At 37.9% G+C, this 12,615-nt stretch overlaps 1 long non-coding RNA gene across 3 annotated transcripts in view; it reads right to left on the reverse strand.

The window, feature by feature from the left end:
* LOC125111848 (uncharacterized) overlaps positions 1-12,615 on the reverse strand; it is an 83,653-nt gene that overhangs the window by 43,793 nt on the left and 27,245 nt on the right. For all 3 annotated transcript variants that reach the window (XR_007130956.1, XR_007130955.1, XR_007130957.1), the window contains exon 2: positions 11,837-11,887. This is a non-coding gene — a long non-coding RNA (uncharacterized LOC125111848). The remainder of the gene's footprint in view (positions 1-11,836; positions 11,888-12,615) is intronic.

A 12,615-nucleotide genomic window follows, 5' to 3' on the forward strand; every position in this document is an offset into this window, starting at 1 on the left:
ACAAAAAGACAACTTTCAGAATGGGAGAAAATAGTTTCAAACGATGCAACGGACAAGGGTTTAATCTCTAGGATATACAAGCAACTTATACGACTCAACAGCAAAAAAGCCAATCACCCAATGGAGAAATGGGCAAAACACCTGAATAGACTGTTCTCCAAGGAAGATATACAGATGGCCAACAAACACATGAAAAAATGCTCAACATCGCTGATTATAAGAGAAATGCAAATCAAAACTACCATGAGACACCACCTCACACCAGTCAGAATGGCCATCATTAATAAATCCACAAATAACAAGTGCTGGAGGGGCTGTGGAGAAAAGGGAACCCTCCTGCACTGCTGGTGGGAATGTAAACTGGTACAGCCACTATGGACAACAGTTTGGAGATACCTTAGAAATCTATACATAGAACTTCCATGTGACCCCCGCAATCCCACTCTTGGGCATATATCGGGACAACAGTTTCCTTGAAAAAGACACATGCACCCGCATGTTCATTGCAGCACTATTCACAATAGCCAAGACATAGAAACAACCCAAATGTCCATTGACAGATGATTGGATTAGGAAGATGTACTATATATACACAATGAAATACTACTCAGCCGTAAAAAAGAATGACATAATACCATTTATAGCAACATAATGGAACTAGACACTCTCACACTGAGTGAAATAAGTCAGAAAGAGAAAGACAAATACCATGTGATATCACTTATAACTGGAATCTAATATACAGCACAAATGAACATTTCCACAGAAAAGAAAATCATGGATCTGGAGAATAGACTTGTGGCCGCCGGGGGGGAGAGGGAGGGAGTGGGAGGGATTGGGAGTTTGGGATTATCAGATACAACCTGGAATGGATTTACAATGAGATCCTGCTGAGTAGCATTGAGAACTATGTCTAGATACTTATACTGTAACAGAACAAAGGGTGGGAAAAAAATGTATACATGTAAGTGTATCTTGGCCCCCATGTTGTACAGCAGAAAAATAAATAAATAAAAATTTAAAAAAATAAAACACACACACACACACACACACAAAGAATATATCTTTCCCAGAGTTCCCGTCGTTGCTCAGCAGTAATGCACTTGACTAGCATCCATGAGGACATAGCCTTGCTCAGTGGGTTAAGGATTGGTATTGCTGTGAGCTACCATGTAGGTTGCAAACACAGCTCTGATCCCACACTGCTGTGGCTGTGGCATTGGCCAGCAGCTGTAGCTCTGATTTGACCCCAGGTCTGGGAACTTCCATATGCCACGGGTGTGGCCCTAAAAAGACACACACACACACACACACACACACACACACACAAAAGAATATACCTTTTTTTTTTTTCTTTTTCTTTTTAGGGCTGCACCTGCAGCATATAAAGTTCCCAGGTTAGGGGTTGAATCAGAGCTATAGCTGCTGGCCACAGCCACAGCCACAGCAACACCAGATCTGAACCGCATCTGTGACCTACACCGCAGCCTGTGGCATTGCCAGATCCTTAACTCACTGAACGTGGCCAGGGATCAAACCCCATGGATACTAGTTAGGTTCTTAACCTGATGAGCCACAATGGGACTGCCGAGAATACATCTTAAATAGATAGATAAATATATGTTGCAAAGTTTATTCACTTACTTTTTCATTGGTGTTGGGAGGTTTAAAAAATCCATACAATTTGAAATTCTATAGTCCAAGTTTCCTCTCTTTGAAGTCATATTTAGAAATCCCCTCAATACATAAATATCTACCTATCTTATGATTTCATTCATACCTATCTTATGATTTTTATTCATACCTTTTTCCCCCTCATAAAACTGTTCTACTTTTTCTCTGGCATTATTTACAATGTTCTATAGCTAGTTCTCTATGTTTGTATATCTCCAAACACTATCTCCCATTTCCATTAATGGTATCACCAGCAGTAGCTAAATTTGCCCATTCTTCCTTTAAAATTTAGCTCACATTTCTCCTTTCCTTTTCCATTATCCTTATTAAGTCTCCCCGGAGTCACTCCCTTCCAAACTGTCCTCTACGTAGAGTTCTTTTTCTACATAATATTACTCCACTGTTCAAAACCTCCAATGACCTGTTGATATAAAATAACATAAAAATACCTAGACCCAGAGCTCAATATCCTCCCCAGTCAGGTCGTTATAACTGCACATCCCTTGAAACACCTTGGGTTAGGCTGGCTCGTCAAGGTACCTGTGCCAAGTCAAGTGCAGAGCAGTGGGAGTGACTTGCCCTGAGGAATGTGAAACTTACAGGCCCATCCCCAAAGCCATGCTAAAAACACTCTATTTTATTTTACTTTTTTATTCTGGTTAAAAAAAAAAAACACATAGCACAAAATTTGCTAAACATTTATTTTGGAACAATTTCAGACTTATAAAAAGATTTAAAGATAGCTCGAAGAATTCTCTGATACCTTAGAAAATAAATTTTGTGCCTCTTCCCAGATTCCCCAAATGTTAACATACTTAACAAAGAAGCCATGCTTGTTCTATCATTCTCTCCCTTTCTCTCTCTCTCTGTGTTTGGACACAATGCTCCTTGTACTGTGGTTAAACAGAAGAATGTGCCCCCACCCTCCCACCTTCTTACCACCACAGTAGGCTACAACTCATTTTTCAAGGGTCTATACCAAACCCAATGACACCCATCAAAGTCCCAAATCAGGATGTTGGCACTAAAACTGAGGGAGAATCTGGCCTGGTTCTTGAGTTGTTAGAAATAATTTCATGAAGAATGGTTATTAAAAGCTGAGTGCAGATATTTGGATGCAATAATACAAGAGCAGTTGAGCAAGTACAGAAGTGTTTTAAGAAGATGACCTCCAGCAGCGATTTTCAGAATGGTATGGGAGGAAGTCCTGGTGACAGGAGCCCAGCATCTAGGAGGCTGATATTGTGGCTGGGCAACTAGTCAGTCTGCTAAATGCTGAATATTTTTCCTTCAACATGGCTCTTGAGCTCACCACTTATTACCTACTACCCTAATTCGAACCCTCCTCCTAGCACCATCTTGTGTCTATCTGTTGAGAGGTCTACCTCCCTCCAATGGGCAATACCATTCAGGAGAACCATTCACTTCTGCATGTAGGTTAGATTAGGGTCATTGTAAGGGACAATAGGACATAGTGTTTATGCAGAAATCTCAGAGTCAGCTTCAGACTTTAGCCCCATCTGTACTCAGTTTTAATAACTATGAGATCCTAAGCAAGCATTTTTTGAACCATAATATCTTTACCTTATCCTTAACCCTTCACCAGGCTACTGTGAAGAATACATTAGATGATGTAGTCAAAGCATAGATGCCTGGAACATAATAAGATTCAATTAATATTAATGTATTAGTATTATAGCTAGCAAAGTGTCTGGCACGTGGTAGATATTCAACATGGTAGGTAATTTTTAAAATATATTTATTAATAATAGTTTTTTGGGGGGTGTTTGTTTTTTTTTGCTTTTTAGGGCCACACCTGCATCATATGGAAGTTCCCAGGCTAGGGGTCGAATAGGAGCTGCAGCTGCCAACCTATGCCATGACCACAGCGATGCGGGATCTGAGCTGCGCCTGTGATCTACACGGCAGTTCAGGGCAAATCCAGATCCTTAACCCACTGAGCAAGACCAAGGATTGAACTCATATCCTCATGGATACTACTCGGGTTCCTTACCACTGAGCCACAACAGGAACTCCAACAGTTTTTTTTTTTTATTTGAATGATACCACAAATAAAAATGAGGGTGCCAGGTATATGAGGTGCTGGCATAACTCCAGATAAAAATAGTTGGATCTTTGAGCTACATATAAGATGGTTAACAAAGTGCAGCTGTTATTGTAATCCCTTCAGTGGCAATTTCATTCACAGTGCTGTAAATAGCTGCTTGTATCAGGCAATTGTCAAGAAAATACTTCCAAATTTTTCTAATCCCATCAGCAGAGAGCTTTCTCAGACTTCACTCATCCAGCAAAATATGATTAGGTAGACTTGAAATCAATAAAATATAGAGAGGAAAAATTGATACATTAAGAACAGATAAAATCTGTTTTGTGCCTTCCCTCTCCCAACTTCAAAAACCATATTAAGGGGGGATCAGTATTTAGTGGTTAGGAATAAGAACAAGCCAGCCACTGGACTTTAAAATTGCTCTCATTCCTTGTGGTTATCACCTGCTGTGTCCCACCTGGACTCACTCTCATTTACTTATGCCTCTAGTCCTGGCTCAATGCTCTCCTTTCTATCTCTACTCTTGTCACCATGCTTGGTGATTTCAAATGCCTGAGATGACCTGTCCAAAGCCTTGGACTTGTCAGTCTCTGACCTCCATCTTCCCTCAGCCATCATTTTCATTGCCATAGTCAACCCTTTATCATCCAAAGAATTGAACCCAATCTCAAAGCATGATTTCAAGCTTTATACTCCTGGACTACCATCTCGGGCGTAGCCTTCCAGCTTACTTACTGCCATTCCAGCAGTTCTCTGATCCTGGCAGAGCCTGCGAGCTACTGACTTAACTACTTCTCCCCTACCCATTATACCCCTCCCGCCATCATTCCCTTGTTACCTAATTTGGATTCTATGGTCCATTATATTAACCACTCCCTTGCTGCCACACTAAAACCTTTGCCCAGCTTTCTTGCATAGTCACCTGGAAAATGTCAAAGTACAAGATTCATATTCATATGCCTGTGGTCCGGAAGCTGAGCATTGCTATTTCCTATTGGTTTCCCTTTGAAAGAATGACCCGAAAAAACCTCCAGTGGGCACTCATCTCAACCTGCTATGCTTTATTTTCTAGTGAATTCACTCTCTCTCTCCAGAGACTGTTTACCAACTTAATTTCTCTCCTTAGGCTTCTGCCTTCTACTTCACCCATTCTTAATTCACTAAGAAAAACCAGCCATCAAATGAGCAATCCTTCACTCTCCCACCACCAAGTCTACCAATCTCCATGCATCTATACCCACTTAATCTGCCTCCTCTCCTGTTAAAGTAGACAAGGCACACCAGCTCCTAAGAGAGGTAGATATCTCCTGTGGTTAACATTCCATACACTCTTGCCTTTCCAACAACTTTCTCCTGCAATACTTTCCTTTTCTCTTGCATCATCAATTTTACTTTCTTTATTGCATTAGTTCCATCAGCATGCAGATATATGCAGCATACAGCACACTTAATAACACCAATTTTTTTAAAAAAGGCCCCTGCCTTCCACATGCCTATCAAGTACCACCCCATTTCTCTGTTCATATAGCAAAAGTTCTTGAAAGAATTACACATAGATGTAGTTCAACAATCATTGTTTCAACAATCATTCTCTCTTCAACCCACTTCAGTCAGGTTTTGGTCTTCATCCTTCATTGTAACTATTCTTAATGAAATCACCCATGACCTTTAATGCTGCCATTCTAAATGGTCCCTTCCCTGTCCTTAACTAACCTAACTTGTCAACAGCAATGACACAATTTTAAAAATCAAATGTATTGATGTATATTTACAAATAATAAAAGACACACGTCAAACACATAGTTTGATGAATTTTGACAAATATATACATTTAACAACCACAATCAAGATACAGAACATGTCCTCCACCCTAAAAGATACACGTGTACCCCTCAATCATTCTAATTCTAGACACCACTGATATACTGTTTCTGTTAATATATTTTAAATTTTTCCTAGAGTTTTATACTAATAGAAAACAGAATCATATATTATATTTTATTTTTTCTGACTTATTTTTCTCAGCATGTTTCTGAGACTTATCTGTGTTACTGCCACCACTCATAAAGGAAGACAGCAAGAGATGGAGAGAGGGACAAGAGAACTAGAAAACAGCTAGAAAACAATTAACAAGATGGTAGTAATAACTCCTTGCCTACCAATAATTAATTTAAATGTAAATAGATTAAATTTTCCAATCAAAAGACCTGAGGTGGCTGAATGGATTTTTTAAAAAAGACTCAATTACATGCTGCCTACCAGAGACTGGCTTTGCCTTTACAGACACACACAGGGTCAAAGTGAAGGAATGAAAAAGGATATATGATATAAATGGAAACCAAAAGAGAGCAGGGGTAGCTACACTTATATCAGAATTTAAGCCAAAAACTCTAACAAGAGATAAAGAAGTGCATTTTAAAATGATAAAGAGGTCAATGTATCAAGTGGTTATAACAACTATAAATATATATGTGTGCAACGCTGGTGCTCCTGAGTATATTAAGCATATACCTACAGATATAAGAGAAAAGAAATAGACAGCAATACAATTATAGTAGGGAACTTAAATATACCATCTTTAACAGAGGATATATCATCCAGGCTGAAAATCAACAAGGAAGCTCTAGAAGTTGAAGCATATTTTAGACCAAGAATCTAACAGAAATATACAGAGCATGCTATCAAAAAGCAGCAGAATACATATTCCTCTCAAGTATACCTGGAAGATTCTCTAGAATAGATCGTGTGTTAGGTCGCAAAACAAGACTTAGCAATTTTAAAAAGGCTGAAATAACACCAAGTACCTTTTCCAACCAAAATGTTATGAAACTAGAAATTAATAAAAAGAGGAAAACCTGATAATCCACAAAAAGGTGAAAATTGAACACACTCCTGAACAACCAATGAGTCAAAGAAGAAATCAATCAAAAGAGAAATCAAAAAATATCTTCAAACAAATGAAAATGGAAACAATATATCAAAATATATGAGATATGGTAGCCTAGTGTTTGCCACTGCTGTGGCTCAGGCTGGATCCCTAGCTCAGGAATTTCTGCATGCTGTGGGCATGGCCTACAAAAGGAAAAACCCACCACAATGAGATATTACCTCACACCTGTTAGAATGGTTGTTATCAAGAATACAAGAACTAAAATATTGGCAAAAATGTGAAGAATAGGAAACCCTTGTGCATTGTTGATGGAAATGTAAATTGGTGCAACCACTACGGAAAGTAGAATGGAGGTTCCTCAAAAAATCAAAAACAGAGCTACCATGCGATCCAGCAATTCCAATTTTGCATATATATCCAAAGGAAATGAAATCACTAATCCTACGTTACAGCAGCCTAATTCACAATAGCTAAGACATGGAAACAACCTAAGTGTCTTTCAGTGGACAAACCTAGATCTAGATATACACACGGGACATTATTCAGCCTTTAAAAATAAGAACTTCTTAACCACTTTTGACAATTAAATGGACTTGAGAACATTATGCCAGGTGAAATAAGTCAGACAGAGAAAGACAAATATTATATGATCTCACTTATATGTAGACTCTAAAAATGCTGAACTCAGAAGCAAAGAGTAGAACTATGTTTACCAGGAGCTGAGGATGGGGAAGAGGGGAGTTGGTCAAATAGTACAAACTTCAAATTATACGAGGAATGAGCTTGGAGGGGGCAGTCTAATGTATAGCATGGTGACTACAGTTAACAGCACATGTTATATACATGAAAATTGCTCTAAGGGTAGATTTTAAGTGTTTTCACAATAACAATCATAATTATGTGAGGTGAATGATGTGCTATTTAACCTTATTGTGGTAAACATTTTGCAATATACATGTATACCAAATCATCACATTGTACACCTTAAACTTACATAATGTTATATGTCGATTATATCTCAATAAAGCTGAATAAGGCAATAATAATTCAGTTGTACATTTCAGATTACAAAGTTTGAATCTTGTGATTTCGTTTATTTCTAGTTCTGAGCTCAGTGTTTCATAAATGATAAACATAGGAGATGAAAAAATAAAACTTTATGGGATCTCAAACAGTTCATAAAAAGCAAAATTTCTAAACTTAAAGAACTATTCCCAGAGTTCCCGTCTTGGTTCAGTGGCTAACAAATCCGACTAGGAACCATGAGGTTGTGGGTTCGATCCCTGGCCCTGCTCAGTGGGTTAAGGATCTGGCGTTGCCATGAGCTGTGGTGTAGACTGCAGACGCGGTTCGGATCCCCTGTTGCTGTGGCTCTGGTGTAGGCCGGCAGCTACAGCTCTGATTGGACCCCTAGCCTGGGAACTTCCATATGCCATGAATGCGGCCCTAGAAAAGGCAAAAAAAGACCAAAAAAAAAAGAAAGAAAAAAAAGAACTATTCCCTAGGGTCATACAAATTAAAACACCCATGTCTGGTTCAAACCAATGTAAACTGCTGGGCATACTTTTTATCAAATCATGCTTTAAAAATATTTTTTTAATTTCTCTGCTTGGGATAATAGGGAGTAAATGAACAAGAGAATATTTTGAGATGTTCTGATCATTGAGGATAAATACTCTTCTTATGTAAATACAAATTGCTATTATTATTTTCCACCTCACTCTCAAGGCCTGAGCCAGATTTTAAAATTTTTATATATAAATTTGCTCACAAACTGGTAGCCAAGTGGATAAAGCAAAGGCATTGAGCCAGGAAAATTTGCATCTGGATTCTCTGTAGGACTCTGGGAAAGTGTTGTCTTGCAGTTTCAGAGGCAAATTTATTTGTATAGTACAGATGGTTGCCTCAAGAACAGTTTGTAACACAAATTATTATTATACTATGTCATTCTCATTAATTTAGAACCAGATCAGTTTTGTCCCTGTTACAAATGGATAAAAAGACTGTCAATTTCAGACTTTCAATTATATATATATGAAATTAATATTAAAAACACATATATGTATGCAGGTATCTTAAAATCTATCTACTTTAACTTAAGAGCTAAGCTAAGGACATGTGGATCATTATAACCCAAATGTCTGCCTCCCTTTCTCTAGCATACTTAGGGGTTGGTATTACGTTGGTTCCTAAATCAGTCCTTGTAACATCTGCTACTTATCTTTCCTTCTGTTTTCTACTCACTTCATATCTAATTACTTTCCAGGCTAACTTCTCCTGATATACAGCTGTTACCTAGCCAACATGGTCTCCATGGAGTTGTGCTCATGTGGATTCAGTCTGATGGAGAATATCATGGAAAGCTTAGAGGAAGATTCTTTTGAGTCAAGTCTTGTAGGATGCCAGGGAATAAGCTAGACAAGTAGAAATCCTTGCCAGAGAGGGGATAGGATGATGCATACTTCTTAGTTCAGGCAAAAGGGTGGATTTGGAGCTGAGAGGCGACATTGAAAACCAGCATAGTGTACGTGTAGACACAGTTGTTTGGCTTAGTTAGAGTTAAGAGATGAGCTCACGGAAGTGACAAGGTCATGAAGGACTAAGTTACATAATCAACTTGATTTTACAGATACAGGCACTGTTTGCAGAACTTAGTGTGCTCAACAGCCGTTTCCCTTCACTACATAGCTTGATGATTTTTTTTCTGCCTGAGTTGACCCACCTCAGTCTTTATGGCACCAGTGATCTAGCAGAGTCTAGTTCTGTCTGACAGGTTAGCAGTGCTCTTGAGAGCACTGCTAAATGCCCTCTAGCTTTGTCTCACATTCTCCTAGTTTCTTTTCCCAACCACAGCCTGATTTGTTCACTATTTCTAAAATCAAACAAATAAGAATGAGGATTTAGAGAAGTCATCTCTTCTCTAGCAGATCATTCCACGACAGACCATATCATGTGCTCCTAACCTGACCTTAGATTGGCTGCCCTTAGGTGAGTCGCCAGTGCTGGTGGTGGTAGAGCGGCATTTGGGGTGAAGACACAGAAATTGCATGGTACAGAATGTGCTACCAAAGGCTGTTCCTTCACCAGGAACTGTGAGCAGGGCCTATCCTCTTTGATCAGGCCATGCGTGTGGCAGCCACTGCATTGTTATGGGATCAAGGCCCACCTCCATCACTTACAGCTATACTGCCTTAAATAAGTGATTTTATCTCAGAGCAACCAGACCTAGATTCTTTGAACTGAGAATGAAAGGTACTTTAACTTGCAGAGTGATTACGTGATTTAGAGAAAAACATATATAGAGTATTTGCTTCATAGCCAGTGCTCAATAAATGGTGATACACGCACATCAAATTTTACTTTTTTAATTTTTAAGAAGCACATCATGTTTAACACAGTTTATAGATGATGCTTTTCCTAACCACAGCCTCTGTTGTTGAACATTTTATTTTTTTCCAATTTCAATTTTATAATTAATGTTGTGGTAAATATCATCATGAATATAGTTTCATTTTTGGAATTATTTTAAGATATATCCTTGCGCTATGCTTCATTAGAACAAAGGATATGAATTTCTATGGATTTTAATGCATATTGTCAAAGGGATCCAAAATGAATTAAGGAATAGTTCTTAAAGATGTTGAGTTTACAAATTATCTTGGAGACATACCTAAATAAATATTGCACTTGCTTTTTTTCTTATTTGGTATAATAATAAATAAAATAATAATACAATTAATGATATAATGTAATAGTATATAATTATTAATAAGACAAACTATTAAAAACTATAAAATAATATAGCAATTAATAATATGACATAATAAATAATATAATGTAATATAATGTAATATTGCTGTTTAGATTTGTGTGTTACTACGTATGTTACTATGATGAACAATATTAGGTTTTAAAATATTTATTGGTTGATTTTTGTGTAACTGGACTGCTCATGTACTTTATTGATGAGGTTTACAAAGTGTATATATTATATACATATACACACACACATATATGTACACACACATATTGATCTCTTATGATATCTCATTGTAGATTAAATTTTTATGTGTAATTTCACGTATTTATAGATTTTCCATTTTGTCATACTATTTGAAATTTCTGCTTTTATATCAGTGCTATATTTTAAATGCATTTTAATGTATGGAATGAATAGCCCCTTTATTTTTTCTTTTTTTCTCTCTCTCTCTTTTTTTTTTTGGTTATTTTACTATCAAGATGGTTGCTTAGAAAAACTAGTAAAATGAGACAAAATAAAATCACTAACATAATGGATAAGGAAAAAGCTCAGGGAAAATAGAAAATTATTGGAATCAAAAAAGGGATATAACAAGTGCAATAGGGATTTTTTAAATAAAATAATATTGTGGACAACTTTCTGCCATTAAGTTAGAAACTTAGACAACAACTGACAAGTTCCTGCAAATACAAATGTTACTAAAGTTGACTCAAGGAAAAGTAGGAAAATTCAGTGTTTGTAAAACCATGAAAGAAACTGAACTAGGAGTTTACAATCCACCATCAAAAGAGAAGACAGATAGATAAACAGAAGAAAAGCCAACCAATTTATATGTAGCTTGTGAATCACAGGAGTAGTTTTTAAATAAAAGATCAGGAGAACATAATGAAGTTCTAAATCTTTTTTTTTTTTTTTTTGGTCCTTTTAGTGCCCACCTGTAGCATCGGGAGGTTCCCAGGCTAGGGGTCAAATAGGAGCTGCAGCTGCCCACAGCCACAGCAACGCAGGATCTGAGCCGCGTCTGCGACCTACATCATAGCTCACGTTGAGCAACGCTGGATTCTTAACCCTCTGAGCAAGGCCAGGTATCGAACCCACATTCTCATGGATACTAATCGGGTTCCTTAACCACTGAGCTACTATGGGAACTCCAATGTCTAAATCTTGATCTAAGACTGATTTTATTAGAATTTGAAAGAGTCCTCTGATGCTCCTCTTTCTCTAGTGCCTTAATGCTAGAGACTGAATATCTGAGCCCTCCCAAATTCATATGGCAAACTCTAATGTGATGATTTAAAAGGAGAGGCTTGGGGGAGGTGATTAGGTCATGAGGGTGGAAGCTCATGAATGGAATTAGTGTCTTTATATAAGGGGCCCCAGAGAGATCCATCCCTTACCTCTTTTTCTGTGTGATGGTTCTGTGAACAAACAAGAGGGTACTCACCCAACAATGAATCTGCCATCGCCTTGATCCTGGACTTCTCAGCCTCGAGAACTGTGAGAAATAAATGTTTACTGTTTATAAGCCACTCAGTTTATGGTATTTTTTGCTACAGCAGCCTAAATGAACTAAAATACCTAAGTATACACTTATTTTGCTTACCGGTAATCCAGGGTTCTTTCTCTGTCTCTAATAGTAGAAGGTTTATTTAGATTAGGGTTTAATATTATTCATGTTATACCCAGTGCTCTCCCAAATTCCTATGTTGAAGCTCTAATCCCCACTGTGATGCCATTTGGGGTTAGGCCTGTAGGAAGTGATTGGGTCATGAAGATGAAGCTCTCATGAATGAGATTAGTGCTCTTATAAAAAGAAGCATGAGAGAGATGACCTCTCCCTCTGCCATGAGGAGATACAGCAAAAAGGTGGCCATTGTGAACGAGGAAGAGGGCTCTCCCCAGAACTTGATCATGCTGGCACCAGGATCTTGGACTTCCAGCCTCCAGAACTACAAACCAATAAATGTTTGTTTGAATGACTCAGTCTAAAGTATTCTGTGACAGCAGCCTGAACAGATGAAGACCACAGTCCTACTAATACGTGTATGTGAAACACAACCCTTTTTATAAAGTGTTAAGTATACATGCTCTGAAATATATTTACACTTTTCTTTTTTGGCTGCGCCTGTGGCATGAGGTAGTTTCGGGGCTAGGGACAGAACCCAATCCACAGCAGTAATAACGCTAGATCCTTAACCCACTGAACCACCAGGGGATGCCTAT

Source organism: Phacochoerus africanus, chromosome 11, assembly GCF_016906955.1.
Source record: "Phacochoerus africanus isolate WHEZ1 chromosome 11, ROS_Pafr_v1, whole genome shotgun sequence".
NCBI classification, from domain to species: Eukaryota; Metazoa; Chordata; class Mammalia; order Artiodactyla; family Suidae; genus Phacochoerus; species Phacochoerus africanus.